This window comes from Rhinolophus ferrumequinum, chromosome 7 (genome assembly GCF_004115265.2).
Source record: "Rhinolophus ferrumequinum isolate MPI-CBG mRhiFer1 chromosome 7, mRhiFer1_v1.p, whole genome shotgun sequence".
NCBI classification, from domain to species: domain Eukaryota; kingdom Metazoa; phylum Chordata; class Mammalia; order Chiroptera; family Rhinolophidae; genus Rhinolophus; species Rhinolophus ferrumequinum.
In genome coordinates this window covers 41,693,712-41,705,941 of record NC_046290.1, presented here as the reverse complement: position 1 = coordinate 41,705,941, position 12,230 = coordinate 41,693,712, and the positions used below count along the sequence as shown (strand labels likewise).

Genomic DNA, 12,230 nt, shown 5'->3' with positions numbered 1-12,230 from the left:
ATGGTTGGCTTTGGTAGTACATTTTGTGTGCTAGATTTAAAGAATGTGTGCAACTATCTGAATATCTAGAGCCTTGAGTAAAACTTTGGCCTTTCTGGTCTCTCTGTGAAACGTCTTTACTTCTAATTCTCATTTCTGTATGATTTTAGTTTGTTTTTTTCTTGGGTTGCTTTTTCCCTCGGAAAAAGTCAGCCAAACTTTAATCCTAGTCTTTGTATATACTGTTAGATTACTCTTATCTATGGTCTTTCATTAATTTGTTAGCAAGTGAAATAGTTAATCTATGTTTAGTTTTTCTATTGGAAACTTTGTTTTAGCTCCACCTGTATATTTCCATATTAGATAATTTATGTATTATCAGTTTTACAGGATCTATGAAAGCACTTTTTCCCTTCAATAAATTAATGAAACAATTTAACCCGATTATCCTATTTCTATATAAGTATATCGTTTGTTTCATACTCTTGGTTTGAAGTGAGATAAATAGTAATGAAAAATTATACATTTTCAGTTTATAGTCCTTATATTCACCTTTTAGGTTCTACTTCTTTATGTGTTATATTTATAAAGACTTTTGTAACAGATATGAAACAAAATTGGAAAACAAGGGAAAGACATTAACATCTTACAATCCTATACAATTTCATGTTTTTTATTATGAATTTTTTCACATTGATTTGCAGCAAAATGATTTCCTTACACTCATGTACTCTTTGAACATGCTTATGTTACTTTTTTATGAAGTGCTATATATTACTAACAAAGTTTCTTGAGTCATGGGAGATTCTTTATAATCATCCCACCTCTTAAGGTTGTACCTAAAAAATTGGGTTTATATAATTGCTAACACCCAGACACACACCATGTTTTATCAGATGAACCCTGAAGATTTTAAAGGATTCAGAGTACTACTTTAGAAAACAGTAGTGACTTGGAAGGTGAGTGTTCAGTCGGTAAACAAGTCATGCTTGAGATGGTAGCTAAAGGGGAGACAAACCAGCCCTGATTTAGATAGCTGACTGTCGCATCCTGAGATGAACACTAAACATAAGTAAGACTGGAGGCTTAGGAGAGCATTGAGGGCATACTTCTGATGCTGTAGCATCATGAAGTGATCCATCTTTCAACTGGAAGGTCCCTCATGTTGTCAGGGAAGAACTACAAAATGACCCATAACTGAAGAAGCAATCAGCTTCCCGTCTCTCCTACTGGTCATCATGTGGTCATTGCTGAGGTTACCAGGGATTACATGCGTACTGATGAAAAATCTTGCCTAAATTCTCTGTGAGTAGGTTCATTACTTACATTTTGGAATTTATGTGAGAACTTTGCTTTTTTGTTTTACTCCAGACAACATTTTCTACCATTATCCTTGTATATCATCCATTTATCTATTCCAGGTATACCATAATTCCGTTAGAAGTATGAGGAGATTGTAATGGCTTTAAATACAAAGAACAAAGCAGTATAGCACAACATACAGAGTAATATAGGTGTATAATGTAATAATTTATAAATGATGTATAGTTTCTGTTAATTACACTCTTTTTTTCTGAGATACTTCAGACTACTTTGATTAAAATTGTAATTATGTTTTATAGCTGGAGAAACTAAAAATACAGAATATCATTTACCTACACCAAGGTAAAACATAAAAATGTACCTAAATCTGTCAGTTCTGCTTTCTATTAGATATAGTAAATATGTTAATAAAGATAGCAGACATTGTATTTCAGGAGACACTTTTATCGATTTTCATCAGGTGATGCTTATTTTTAAGTATCTCCTCAAAACTCTCCATTTTGTCCCAGTTTTTTTTGTGAGAGAGATGATCAGAAGAGCTTCCCTAAACTTATTTTCAGGATCCTAAATTCTCAGGTGTCTGGAACCCTGAGTCTTGGGTTTGAGTTTTCTTTTATTTTACCTCATACAAAAGGTTAGCACCTCTTCAGGGCAAGATACAGGTACAGACAAGCAGCATGCAAAACCAGGTTCCTCCTAGATCACCAAAAAAAAAAAAAAATCCGTTAGCAGTTTTCTAAGAGGGCACTGATTCATCCTTGATGAAAATGCAGTGCAAAAATAACGGTATCAGTTTAGTCCAAAAAATATTTCTTTGCCTATTTAGAGGCAAATTGCTTCCTATAAATCTCTGTAGAATCTATTGTCTCATTCCTCTTCCATTTTCTATTAGTCTACTCTCTCTTAGTGGAAGAGAATTATTAAAATTAGATTAACAAAAACATTTCACAACAACAACAATAAGTTTAAACATAGGAAGGAAGTCGCTGATGAGCCTATATATTGTAAGACTGTGAGATGATCTTTTGACTGCTTTCCAGAAAGCACAGATTAATTCAGGGATCAGTCTCACACATAGCTCTGTATTTCTTTCTTTCTTTCTTTCTTTAATTAAAGTTTATCGGGGTGACAATTGTTTGCAAAGTTACATAGGTTTTAGGTGCTCTGCATTTCTTTATTCTATCACTTTAAATCATATCCCAAATGTTGTTTTCAAATACATTTAATGGTTCGATATAGGTTAACAATATCCAGTACATAATTTACTGGTAGCAATCAAGAGGTGATTTCCCCAATGCATTTTTTAACAGATAGAAATAAAATATCCTGAAATTCGTATGGAACCACAAAAGACCCCAAAAAGCCAAAGCGATTTTTGAACAGGGTGCCAAGAATACACAATGGGGAGAGGATAGTCTCTTCAATAAATGGTACACCAGGGCTCTCTTGGGGAAACGGGGAAAACTGGACAGCCGCATGCAAAAGAATGAAACTGGACCCTTATCTTACACTGTATGTATGACCCCAAACTATGATCCCAAAATGGATTAAAAACTTGTACGACCCCAAACTATAAAACTCCTAGAAGAAAAGAGAGAAAATGTTTCTTGGCATTTTGCTTGGCAGTGATTTCTTGGATATAACACCAAAAAGCACAGGCAACAAAAGTAAATAAAAATAGACAAGTGGGACTACATTGAACTAAAAAGCTTCTTCATAGCCAAGGGAACTGACTACAAAATGAAAAGGCAACTTATGGAATGGGAGAAAATACTTGCAAGTGATATATCTTATAATGGGTTGATATCCAAAGTACATAAGGAACTCTTACAACTCAATGCAAAGAAGCCCAAATAAACCAATTAAAAACTAGGCAGAGGACCTGAAGAGACATTTCTCAAAAGAAGACAAGCAAATAGCCAACAGATGCATGAAAAGGTGCTCAATATCACTAATCATCAGGAAAATACAAATCAAAACCACAATGAGAAATCACCTACACCAGTTAGGATGGTTATTATCCAAAGGACAAGAGATTACAAGTGCTGGCACAGATTACAAGTGCAGAAAAGAGAACCCTTCTGCACCGTTAGTGGGAATATAAATTGGTGCAGCCATTATGAAAAACAGTATGGAGATTCCTCAAAAATTAAACATAGAACTGCCTATGATCCACCAATCCCATGTCTGGGAGTATATCCAAAAGAATTGAAATCAGGATCGCAAAGAGATATGTGTACTCTCGTGTTCACTGCAGCATTACTCACAGTAGCTAAGATGTGGAAGCAGCCTAAATGTCCATTAACAGATAAAGGGATAAAGCAAAGGTGGTTTATACATACAATGGAGTACTATTCAGCCTTGAAAAGGGAAATCCTGCCATTTGTGACAACATGGATGAACCTGGAGGATATTATGCCGAGTGAAATAATGCCGACACGAAAGGACAAATACTACACGATACCACTTATATGAGGAATCTAAAACAGTTAAACTCACAGAAGCAGAGAGTAGAACAGTGGTTGCCAGGAGCTGGAGAGAGGGGGAAATGGAGAGATACTAGTCAAGGAGTACAATGTTTAGTTATGCAAGACGAGTAAGTACTAGATATCTATTGTATAGCATAGTGCCTGTAGTAAACAGTATTGTATTGTATTGTATACTTAAAAATTTGCTAAGAAGGTAGATCTTATGTTAAGCGTTAATATTACATACACAAAAATAATAATCAAGAGGATGGGAGGAAATTTTTGGAGGTGATAGATGTTTATGGCCTAGTTTGTGATTATGGTTTCATGGGTGTATTCTTATTTCCAAACTTACCAAGTTGTATATGTTAAATATGTACAGCTTTTTGTATGTCAGTCATACCTCAATGAAATGGTTTAAAAAAGACAGAGAGATGATGCTTAGCCACAGATAGAACTGAATATCCAGGACAAAACTAGAGAAATTTTATAGACATCATAGCCTTGTTTAATTTATGGAGAATTATTAATTTATGGAGAATTATTATTATCTATGAAGCTTATCACATCGTATAGACTTAAGAGTTAGCATGTAAATGTGTAATAGTGTGTTCTACATTGTTATTACTTCCTTTAATGGAGAACTGTACAGGGTTTTATTAATGGGCCATGTATTCTGAACCATAAGTGAGAATACATGATCTAATATGTGGTTTTACAATGGAACAGAATATTTTTCGACAGTATTTTAGATAGAAGATCTGTTTACTATCTAAACATAGGTAATAGCGATTACCTATGACCTCAAATCGATCATCAAAAGATTTTACTCCGACACTTTTTCCAGTGAACAGCAACCAACTTGTTGTTGTAAACTTCAGAGAGCAAATGGGTATGACAAGCATGCAAAGTGCTTTTCATTTACCTGGCACATGGCAGACATTCAATAAATGTTTCCCTTTCCTCTATGTGTATCTGATATCCATGATACCATTTCTGTATAGCTGGTACGCTGGTAATGCTTTAGGAGAATCTGAGCCATCTGTACTTTGGGAGGCATATTAAGATATTTCAGGGGTCACATTTTGACTAATTTTCATCCTTCAATCTCAGCTCAAATGCAATTTCTCTTCAGACAGGCTTTCTGTCTGACCAATCTGTATGCAAAGAGTTCTCCCAGTTACTCTCTTTTACATTATGCTTTTTATTTCCTCCATAGGTCTTATAAGAATCCATAATCGTTTTGTTTATTTGATTACTTGTTAATTATTTAAATGTGATCTAGGTATGGCCTTCCCTAACAACTTTATCTAAAATGATCTGCACACACATGTGAACACACAAACATTCTTACTTCCTGTCATTTTTCCTTGCTTTATTTTTCTCCTTAAAATTTACTCCTTTCTAACATACTACATATTTTACTTGTTCATCTTGTTTATTGCCTGGTTTCCCTACTAGAATCAGTTTTCCTTGTGGGGAGAGATTTTGCCTCTTTCATTCACTGTTCTATCCCTAACATTTAGGACAGTACCTGTGTCGTGGCAGGTGCTCAATAAATATTTGTTGAATGAATGAACTGATAGTTATAATGAAAATATAAGTTTTATGAGAGCAGGAATTCCACTTTCCTTGTTTATGGCAATTTATATAGTAGTACAATGCCTGCTTCATAATAAGAGCTCAGAAAATACTTGTTTAGTGAGTAAGTCAGAAGAATGATCTGGAGAAGAGATGGTGGGGAGAGGACCTTTGTGAACACCATGTGGCTGTGTGTTTGAAGAATTGAGAGAATGCCTATGTGGCTGAAGCTCTCAGCAAGCACCATATAAATGAGACAGGAAAACATTGTAGGAACCAAATCTGACTGCACTTTATAGGCCACGTTAAGAATTCTAGGTTTTTATCTTAAGAGCAATGGGAAACTATTGAAAGGTTTATAATGAATGAGACCAAGAGTGATTATTGAAGTACAGAAGATCACAGAATTTCCAAGACACATTGTGTCATAGGAAACAAATATAATTTTGTAACCTGGGAAAACCATATTGGAAAATTGAATACTTTTGTAACATGATCTATGTCTTCCTCGTTCCCCTTTTCTCTTCCCCTCCGAACACACCTGACACAGAGAGTAACTGAAGCAATTCTGACACTGATGATACTCTCTGGTAGCAATGCCCTTGCTTTTCTAGGTAAATGTAAATTTATCCTTTTCGTAGTGGAGGGTACTGCACCATAATTCTCAGGTGAAATGAATAGAGGTGTTTAAATGTAGAACTGTATGGGCTCCATAATTTCGACTTTAAGATTGCAGAATACCATGTATTGTGGTGGAAACAGAACATACAAGAAGAAAATATGACATAACTTTGTAAACTTTAAGACTTTTCATTAATGTTGAATCTTTCCAGGTGAAATGTATTTGTATCAAGGGCTTTATTTTATTTACAGATCATCAAACTTTTTAATGTTTTCTCTTCTACATTCTTCAATTAAGTGACTAATGACAGAATAATCTATAAGTGGTCAAATATATACATTTGTTCCATACTTCAGGTGTTGAAAGATTTTTTAGGATCTAATATTAGAAATGAAAGGTCAAAGGGAATATATGTTTATATATAAAATTATATTTATTAATTTATAGTAAAAAAATACAGCTTCCCAGTTTATATTTAGTCAACTCTACTAAAATCTGAAAATTTTATCACCCTAATGAAATCTACCCAATTAGGTCAATTTGTTATCAAACAATTGTTTTGTAAGCATATAATTAAAATACGAGACCGTATTTTTATTAGCATGCTAATGAACAACTTTAATAAGAATTCCATCAAGCTACGTCTGCCGGAAGTATAGCTCTTTGTAGTCAGGGTAACCTGCTAGAGATAAGTTAGTTGAGTTCTCTCAGTAGATTATCTTCCTCCTGCAGAGTGCTTTATAAAGACTGACATATTTTGTCTCTCAGATGCTAGTTTTTAATGTCTTCATGCTTACTCCCCTTTGTTTACTATTTTATCACTACCAATTAGCTGAGTCAGGTCATTATTGCTTTCTTATTGAGAATCATTCCAATAAAAAGACTTGATTAGTCTTTTTTAGGGTATTGTTAGCGTCTACACTTTTTTTTTTTTTTAAGAGACGCAGATAACTTGGGAGAGGATAAGAGTGAAATACTTACAAGTACATATAAGGAAAGTTTAAAGAAATTGAGTTTGAGTGGCCTGTAAAAAAGAAAGCTAAATGTTGGCCTCAAAACCATCTTCAGGCTTTAGAACATTTGTTATAGTTTAATTGCTGGTAACAAATTGTTCTCTTTCCCTACCAAGAGCATAAAAAAACACAGTGGCCTTAATTTTTACAGCTGGAAGGTTGTAGATTAGGTAGTAGGAAGAATTTCAAGCTATTAAACATTGGAATTTTGCACTGAGAGAGATTGTAGAATCATTTTGCTTGAAGATTTTAAGGCAGTATAAATATTCGACAGTGTGGTCTGATATAGGCTTAGGGAATAAAAGGCTTGGAATTTTTTTTAGCACCTCAGTATTCTTTTGGATTCCAAATATGTATGTTTATCAAGCACATACTTGACAAAAAGTTGACTTGATTTTTATTTTCCCTTAAATTTCAAGTCAAAATTATAGGTTGATAGTCACTTGTATCTTTAAAGATCAGTAATTTTTACTCTGGGTTTACTTCTTAGTGATTTATATTTTTAAAACCATTTAATTGTCTTTTTAACCTCTTCCAATTGATGATTATTTCATCGTATTTCTATATTAGTTTTTTGTTTATTCATATATAACAAAAACATGTATATATACCTACTTTTGTGTGTGTGTGTATGTGTGTGTGCCTTTCTAAGATCTCTTGCACTTAAATTACTCACATCACAGAATTAAACCTATTTAAAGGTGAAATAAAGGTATATTATTCTCTTTCTTCAGATGGCCAGTAAACACCTGGAGCCAGGCCACGGGGTCACCATATGTTGGTTTTCAATTTTCCTTTGTGTGATATAATGATAAGTAACTTTTATAATCATTGATGCTCCTTCTTGACCTCTTCAGGACTCTGCTCTCCCCCTTGGTCATCAGGATCCTTTATTGCAAACAGCTGTTGAGAGATGTTACGGATAGGGTAATGAGGACAAAGAACGTTTCATATCCAGAGCCAAGGACCCAAAATGGCATAGGGTTTAGGGTTTCTCAAGGGCAGAAAATTTGTGTATCTCTTTTAAGGTCTTTAAGTGGTTAAAATAAAAATAAAAAATAACACTATCTACATTAAAGATGACATTTTCTCTCCATATACTGTTTTACTTCCTTAATGATATAATAATTATAAAATCATCTTGCACTTCTATGATATCCCTTTCCCCTTAAGTAAACTGCTAATTTAAATTTCCCCAGGTACATCAAAGAGCTTTTCTTCCCATTTTAAATATCATTTAACAGCTATAGATGCTTGAAAAGGATGGAAATATTAGAAACGATAATTCCAATTTCTTTTATTGTTCTGAAAGGATCTTTGACTATAAAATAATCAGTTATTCCATTCTGAAGAAAGGAGCCCTAGTTCAGTTCTTTACAAAGTTATTTTCTGAATATCAGGCAAATTATTTTACATTAGATAATTACTTTAAAACTCCACTCTGTGTACATGCTTTTATTATGATTTATATTTTTATTGTTAATATTTGCAAACTGTGCTTCATCTGAAAAATCAAATAGACTAGAAATCTGGAAGTTGATTTTAAAATTTTAAATAAGTCGGAATATTTTAAATATGAATATGCTTACAACTGTAGTTGACAGTGTCCCCTGAAAAAGTGTTAGTTCCTTTCTTTTTTCCCTACCTACAACATCACTTCTAAGAGGTCATGAAGTACATGCTAGAGTTTTTCCAGTGATGGGAAATTCAGTTTCATTTCATCATTATTCAGCTCTTTCAGGGGATATTTTTATACATTGAACTGAAATCGACCGCCTCTTAGCTTTTTTTTAAACTTTATTTTTTTTCCAGTTTTATTGAGAAATAATAGACATATATCACTGTGTAAGTTTAAGGTGTACAGCATGATGGTTTGATCTACTTGTGCTGTGAAATGGTTACCACAATAGGTTTAGGTAATATTTAGCAGCTCATATAGATACAGTAAAAAGAAAAGAAAAAAATTTCTCCCTGTGATGAATACTCTTAGGATATATCCCTTGGTTGAACTGACTTCTCTTCTAAGTTGGCATGTATATTTTGTCTCCAATCCTTTATATAATTGTATTTTTAAAGTATAGGAAAAGGGTTTCAGTTTTAAAACCATGACGAACAGCAAACACAATCACTCCTCCAGATATAAAAATAGAAAATGCTAGATAAATAAAATTAACAAAACAATTAAGTATCATTTATTTAGCTACAGCATGTATTTCTGTGATGAGAAGAGACATAGATATAATTGACAGATTGTGAAATGATGCCAGCATAATGCATAAGTCTCGTTGTTCATATATGATTGTTTACGAATGCATTAATGATGTAAAGGTATCAGACAAGCTTTCTCAGAAAGAGAAAATCTATAACACTATATAAAGACTTATAGAAACAATTGAAAGTCCTATAGAAGGTTCTTTATTGGAATAGTGGGTAGCTTACTGACTTCATTTCCAATCTTTTGAGGTTATGAAGGCAGATAAAAAAATCTGTGAAGCTACATCCCTTTGTGATATTTTATTTTAAGTTGATTGTGTCAAGAAGCTATTCCCTGAATCCAGTTTTTAATTTTTTACAAAGTGGTCTCTGTTGGAGGCAGGTACCCTCAAAGACCTACGTCTCTTAAGAAGGAAACATCACAAGCCACAGGGTTAAGGTCACCAAGGATCCACTGATTGGGATGCTGAGAAAAAATGCCAGCAGAGATTTAACTGTGCAACCATTTAATTAGTACTGTTGATGTTTTGTTTTTCTTTTTTTTCTGGCTATAAAGTTAAACACAGTTTTTAAGTGGTCTGCTCCAACTCTTATTCTTACCCACCCCATAAGCCCTGTTTTTTTCATAAGTTATTTTGCAGAATGCAGGGTTTTTCACAGAATGCATTTATCATCTTGCAGCAGAAAGTTTCTATATATCCGAACCGAAAAAGGGAGGTAGAGGTATGCCAGAACTGAAAGGTTTTAGTTCAAGTGGTAGCTGGTGAGCTGACGTTGCCCATGTGGGAATAGGAGACATGGCATTGGCCCTGCACTGAGAAACTGCAACTGAGACCCTTTCATAAAGTCACCACGTTAGAAGGGTCATCTCTACTGGGAAGAAAGAACTAAATGGAAGTGACAAGCAAGCTTGTCTGCCCTTTACTCTGGGTGGGGAAAAATAGCTCCCATGGGAAATTGAAGCCCTAAGCTTGAGCCTCACATAAGAACAGAGTAAGACTTTATATAGTCTACATACATGGTGCTCACAAAATAAATCAACATGAAAACTGACTCAGTGAAACCTTGGAGTGTATGATAGAAACAAATGGATGAGCCTACACTTCTACCACTCAGGAAGGCACAGGATACTCAAAGAAAAAGCAATATTCATTGAAGGTAAGTTTGAATACAAAATAACAAACAAAATGAGGAAACAATCCACCATGAAGTCAACAAGCAGAAGGATTAGCACCCCAAGAGAAAAAGATATGGAAAATATGAAAAGAAATCAAGAGAGATATGGTGGTTAGAACGAGAAGGTCCCATATAAATTGAACAGGAGTTCCAGAAGAAAGGGAAGATGTATATTAAAAGAGATAACAACTAATAATTTTTCAGACTCAAAGAAAGATACGAATTCTCAAAGCATGAATCCCAAGTATAAATGAAAAGAACACCTAGGTAAAGTGGTGAAAATGCACTAAAACAGACAAAGAGAACTCTTGAAAGCAACTATAAAGACTTTCTCACAAAGAAACTGCAATTAGACTGACAGGTGACTTTTCATCAGCCTCCATAAAGTTTCCAGATGACAATGAACTTAATACCTTCAAATTCTGAGGTAAGATTAAATATCAGCCTGGAATTCTATATTCAATTAAAATATCATTTTAAAAATGAGGGCAAAGTAAATATATTTTCAGACAACTAAGAACAAGAGTCCCTTTGCTAAATTAACTACTAAAGGATGTATGTCAAGAAGAAATTGAATTGAGAAGATAGTGGTGGGATACAAGAAGCCACTGGTTATTAAAGGCATTGGTAAACACATAGGTGCATCTAAACATACATCGATGATCAAGTTTTGGGCAATGAATGGTTTACAAACTTTTAGATTTTTGTAGGCAAGGAAAATTTCTCTCCAAAAATTAGTGTATTAACACAGGACTGCCAATTTTTAATTTTACCAAGGAGAAAACATTTTGTAAATGCTGCCATAAGCAAACACACCCTCCCCAAAAGAAGCTTACAGTCTACTGTAACACTTAAAAAGTAAAAAGAATAAGACTTCATAAATAATTGCAGTCCATTAAAATACAACATTTAGTTTCCTGAAAAACCTAACCACGTGGACATCATTCTTCTAATTTTGTCACAGAATATTACAAACTTGATCACAGAGCAGTACCATTCCATGGCATTTGGGCTATGTGTCTCATTATACTTGACCTTCTCCCTGGTTCCCATAAATTCTATGTGACAGTACTTTTTCCAAACACTAACATAATGCCTGGTACACTGTTGAGTAGCTGCTCAACAAATATTCTTGAATGAATGGGAAATAATGCCATTACTTTTGTTTCACCAGGCAATTCTAATTGGTTAGAAGTTGATCCCATGAAATTAAGAGATTCCATTTCTAATTTTCAGCGGCATGTGAAAGAAATTTCCCTTAGTGGAGATTGTAGGTAACTTCTCTCTCCTTACTTAAACTCAAAGACAAGCACAAAGATCCAAATTTCTCCTAGAGAGTCTTCCCAAAATGAATTGTAGGATTAGAGAAGACAATTAATTGCCCTAATATATAGGCAATGATTTATTAGTACCTAGAGGTCCTGAGACTAATCCTAATAAATCTTAACTCCTCCTATAAAGAATCACGGGTGTGTGAAAGGTAACTATGATTTTCTAGAGCGAAGCAGATGGGTAGACAAATCATTAATCCCTCTCACTAACTATACTCCATCACCTTATATATTTTATTTAGAGAAATCAATCCACCTACTAGGATGGTTGTTACACAAATTCCTCAAGAGGCAACACATTTTAGCTTGCATTTAACTTTATTAGAACTTGGGACCTACCATAGGGTGCTCATTTAACAACTGATAATACATGTGCACTTGAAACTGACACACCCACGCAAATGGGTCATCCATGATCTGGGATCCAGCGGTTTTGAGAAAGAAGGGTGTTTCTGAAAGTAAAGTTCTTCTCAGCTTCTTTCAGGAAGTGTACCTCTTGCTTTCTTGGAATGAAATGAAATTT

At 34.1% G+C, this 12,230-nt stretch overlaps 1 protein-coding gene across 1 annotated transcript in view; it reads left to right on the top strand.

The window, feature by feature from the left end:
• Nucleotides 1-12,230, top strand: part of ADAMTS6 (ADAM metallopeptidase with thrombospondin type 1 motif 6) — a 255,576-nt gene that overhangs the window by 140,649 nt on the left and 102,697 nt on the right. The window lies entirely within an intron of this gene.